This window comes from Balaenoptera ricei, chromosome 16, assembly GCF_028023285.1.
Source record: "Balaenoptera ricei isolate mBalRic1 chromosome 16, mBalRic1.hap2, whole genome shotgun sequence".
Classification (NCBI taxonomy): Eukaryota; Metazoa; Chordata; class Mammalia; order Artiodactyla; family Balaenopteridae; genus Balaenoptera; species Balaenoptera ricei.
In genome coordinates this window covers 89,053,979-89,059,121 of record NC_082654.1, presented here as the reverse complement: position 1 = coordinate 89,059,121, position 5,143 = coordinate 89,053,979, and the positions used below count along the sequence as shown (strand labels likewise).

Genomic DNA, 5,143 nt, shown 5'->3' with positions numbered 1-5,143 from the left:
AGATCTGTGGTTGCCAGAGGTGGCGGGTGAGAGGTGGGAGAATTGGGTGAAAGGGGTTAAAAGGTACAAACTTCCAATTATGACATAAATAAGTTCCGTGGTTGTTAAGTACAGCATGGTAACTGTAGTTAATTACACTGTGTTGTATATTTGAAAGTTGCTAAGAGAGTAGAGCTTAAAAGCTCTCATCACAAGGGCTTCCCTGGTGGCGCAGTGGTTGAGAGTCTGCCTGCCAATGCAGGGGACACGGGTTCGAGCCCTGGTCTGGGAGGATCCCACATGCCGCGGAGCAACTGGGCCCGTGAGCCACAACTCCTGAGCCTGCGCGTCTGGAGCCTGTGCTCGGCAACAAGAGGCCGCGATAATGAGAGGCCCGCGTGCCGCGATGAAGAGTGGCCCCCACTTGCCACAACTAGAGAAAGCCCTCGCACAGAAACGAAGACCCAACACAGGCATAAAAAAAAAAAAAATCTCATCACAAGAAAAAGAAACTGTAAGTGAAGGGATAGATGTTAAGTAGACCTAATGCTGTGATCATTTTGCAATATATACATATATCAAATCATTATGTTGTACACCTTAAACATATACAGTGTTATATGTCAGTTACATCTCAATAAAACTGGTGGGGCAGTTGGGTAGGAAAGGCCACCACTGTGTCCTCAGGACTCACTGGACACATCCTCTTGTGTCTGTCTCCAGGCGACGCCGGGGTGAGCAAGAAGGGCGGGAAGAAGAAGGGCTCCTCTTTCCAGACCGTGTCCGCTGTGTTCAGGGTTTGTTTTTTGGCAACTTCCACATTCGGCTGTATTTCTGCCCAGTGCAACGGCGTTTGCTAAGGTTAATGTGCTTCTTCTGGTTTGTGTCTCAGGAAAATTTAAACAAATTGATGGCCAGTTTAAGGAGCACTCATCCTCACTTTGTGCGATGTCTGATTCCCAATGAGACCAAGACTCCTGGTGAGTAAGAATCCATCAGAACAGGACTCCCTGAAACGTATGCAAAATTCTGTGGGTGTGGGTGTGGGTGCACACGTGAGTATGTACATGTGTCTGTGTGCACATGCATGTGTGTTTCCCTGAGGACAGGCTCATGAGAGCCTTTATCACTTCTCAGTCTATGAAATAGGGCTGCCAGATTTGGCAAATTAAAACCACGAGACGCCCCATTAAATTCGAATTTCAGATGAGACAATGAAAAATTTCTTGGTATAAATATGACCCATGCAATATTTGGGATATACTTATACTAAAAAAAAAAAAAAGGATTTACTGTTTCTCTGAAATTCAAATTCAACTGGGCATCCTGGGCATATTTTATCTGGCATCCCTACTATGAAATTATATCCAAAATAGTATGTACATATATAGGTACATTAAATCCATACCTTTCATAAAATTCTTAAAAACCTTTCCCCCCAAAGTGAAGAGCCACTATATTTGGCAAATAATCAGCTTAGGTGTTCCATAATAAAAACAGCATCAATAACAACTGTTTTCTGAGCCTAATGCAGTCCCATTATTATGTTATCTCTACTATTTACAACACTTCACTGCAAGATAAGCGTAATCATCTCCATTTTATAAATGAGAAAACTGAGTCAGAGACCAGGTATATAGACATAGAACACCATGTGGTACAGTAGACGTTTAACCATCACCAATCCTGGATTCACAAATATGGCTGAGTTTCAGGGCCATTTGTCACAAAGGAAAGAACAAACCATCACACAGACTGTGGCTATGAGGCAGCTCTCTCACCAGCCAAGCTGTTGAATCCCAAAGGCTGGGCTTCGGGCATCAAGGTCCTGCTTCAGCAATGTTACAGGAGAGCAGAGGAATTAGATGATCAAGGAAAAGATCCCAGCTCCACCTATTACTGCCCAAGGGACCGCAGCTGAGTCCTTTGGCTTCCTGGTCTATAAAAGGAGGATTAAAATGGCATTTTCTTTATGCATTCACTTAGTTATTAACTCATTTATTTATTGAGTGAGCGCTTATAAAGTGTTGACTCATTTTGTAAATATTAACTCATTTAACCCGCCTTAGAGGGCTGTTGTGAGAATTAAATAAGCCAGTACACGTAAAGCATTTGAAACAGGTCCCATCAGAAGAACAAAAAAATTGTAACTATGTATGTTGATGGAGGTTAACCAGACTTACTGTGGTGATCATCTCAAAATATATACAAATATCGAATCAATATGTTGTACACCTGAAACTAGTAAAATGTTATATGCCAATTACACCTCAGGTTTTTTTTTCACACACACACACTGTATTTTATTTTTACAAGAGATAAATAGACTGACACCAAGCATCGTACATGGATGACCACAACAAAAGCAACAATGATTGCAATTACCAAACATGAAACACACTCATACTATGTCATAATATTGACATTCAGTCCAGTAATCCTCCACTGTAACAGCTCCTTTACTTTGCAGTGAAAATTGATTTGTATATTCTTTGCCTTTGAGTCCTTGTGGGATGTTTTTTTTTAATTCAGACAGAAAGTCACAAAAATTATACTCATCCTCATCAGTTCACTCAGTCCCATGTAATTAAGTTTTTTGTTCATCTTGATCTTTTGTTAGCACTTTTATGAGTTCATCAGTTTTTCATTAGAGTTCTGAAAATGCTTATTCATTCAGTTCAGCTGTACAGTCAGTTACCAGAAACCTGTACTTGTCAGTCTTTTCCATGAATTTCTTGAAGATGAAACCCTTTTATAGGAACATATTTGCAAAAGCATCAGAGTACCCCGAGAACTGTCTGTAAATGACAAAAGACTTAAAAATGACCACAGTTAAAGATCTGATGAAAGTTCATAATAATGCAGTGGACAAGAAAATTAGTTATTTCTGAGATATACATTTTAAAATAATAACTAGGATTATGACTTATAACAATATACCAGAACATATAAGATTTTTAGAAATTTCATGTAATGTCTGAAACATTTATATTAACATATTTCCATACAAATAACCCAATGAAAGTTTAGTATTAGTTGTTTTGTTTGTTTGTTTGTTTATACTGCAGGTTCTTATTAGGCATCAATTTTATACACATCAATGTATACATGTCAATCCCAATCGCCCAATTCAGCACACCACCATCCCCACCCCACTGCAGTTTTCCCCCCTTGGTGTCCATATGTCCGTTCTCTACATCTGTGTCTCAACTTCTGCCCTGCAAACCGGCTCATCTGTACCATTTTTCTAGGTTCCACATACATGCGTTAATATACGATATTTGTTTTTCTCTTTCTGACTTACTTCACTCTGTACGACAGTCTCTAGATCCATCCACGTCTCAACCAATGACTCAATTTCGGCCCTTTTTATGGCTGAGTAATATTCCATTGTATATATGTACCACATCTTCTTTATCCATTCGTCTGTTGATGGGCATTTAGGTTGCTTCCATGACCTGGCTATTGTAAATAGTGCTGCAGTGAACATTCGGGTGCATGTGTCTTTTTGAATTACGGATTTCTCTGGGTATATGCCCAGTAGTGGGATTGCTGGGTCATATGGTAATTCTAATTTTAGTTTTTTAAGGAACCTCCATATTGTTCTCCATAGTGGCTGTATCAATTTACATTCCCACCAAGAGTGCAAGAGGGTTCCCTTTTCTCCACACCCTCTCCAGCATTTGTTGTTTGTAGATTTTCTGATGATGCCCATTCTAACTGGTGTGAGGTGATACCGCATTGTAGTTTTGATTTTCATTTCTCTAATAATTAGTGATGTTGAGCATCTTTTCATGTACTTCGTGGCCGTCTGTATGTCTTCTTTGGAGAAATGTCTATTTAGGTCTTCTGCCCATTTTTGGATTGGGGTGTTTGTTTCTTTAATATTGAGCTGAATGAGCTGTTTATATATTTTGGAGATTAATCCTTTGTCCGTTGATTCGTTTGCAAATATTTTCTCCCATTCTGAGGGTTGTCTTTTCGTCTTGTTTATGGTTTACTTTGCTGTGCAAAAGCTTTGAAGTTTCATTAGGTCCCATTTGTTTATTTTTGTTTTTATTTCCATTACTCTAGGAGGTGGATCAAAAAAGATCTTGCTGTGATTTATGTCAAAGAGTGTTCTTCCTATGTTTTCCTCTAGGAGTTTTATAGTGTCCATTCTCACATTTAGGTCTCTAATCCATTTGGAGTTTATTTTTGTGTATGGTGTTAGGGAGTATTCTAATTTCATTCTTTTACATGTAGCTGTCCAGGTTTCCCAGCACCACTTATTGAAGAGACTGTCTTTTCTCCATTGTATATCTTTGCCTCCTTTGTCATAGATTAGTTGACCATAGGTGCGTGGGTTTATCTCTGGGATTTCTATCTTGTTCCATTGATCTATGTTTCTGTTTTGGTGCCAGTACCATATTGTGTTGATTACTGTAGCTTTGTAGTATAGTCTGAAGTCAGGGAGTCTGATTCCTCCAGCTCCGTTTTTTTCCCTCAAGACTGCTTTGACTATTACAGGTATGTGACATTCCCCATCTCTCCCCCCATCACAGGTGAGTGACAGTCTCCAGCTCTCTCCCCATCTCAGGTATGTGACAGCCCCCAGCTCTCTACTCATCACAGGTGTGTGAAGCCCCCAGCTCTCTACCCATCACAGGTGAGTGACAGCTCCCAACTCTCTCCCCATCACAGGTGTGTGACACTCCCAGCTCTCTCCCCATCACAGGTAAGTGATAGCTCCCAGCTCTCTCCCCATCTCATGTATATGAGAGCCCCCAGCTGTCTCCGCATCACAGGTGAACGACAGCCCCCAACTCTCTCCCAATCACAGGTATGTGACAGCCCCCAGCTGTCTCCGCATCACAGGTATGTGAAAGACACCAGCTGTCTCCACATCACAGGTATGTGACAGCCCCCAGCTCTCTCCCCATCACAGGTGTTTGACAATCCCCATCTCCTTCCCCATCACAGGTGTGTGACAGCCCCCAGCTCTCTCCCCATAACAGGTATGTGACAGCCCCCAGCTGTCTCCGCCTCACAGGTTCGTGACAGCCCCCAACTCTCTCCCCATCACAGGTATATGACAGGCCCCAGCTGTCTCCACATCACATGTATGTTACAGCCCCCAGCTGTCTCCACATCACAGGTATGAAACAGCCACCAGCTCTCTCCA

At 41.5% G+C, this 5,143-nt stretch overlaps 1 long non-coding RNA gene across 1 annotated transcript; it reads left to right on the top strand.

The window, feature by feature from the left end:
- Window positions 1-714: 714 nt before the first annotated feature.
- On the top strand, window positions 715-4,712 carry LOC132350756 (uncharacterized). The gene is made up of 4 exons (XR_009498000.1): window positions 715-776; window positions 872-959; window positions 4,524-4,558; window positions 4,663-4,712. It is a non-coding gene; the product is annotated as an uncharacterized LOC132350756 (long non-coding RNA).
- The last annotated feature ends 431 nt before the right edge of the window (window positions 4,713-5,143 follow it).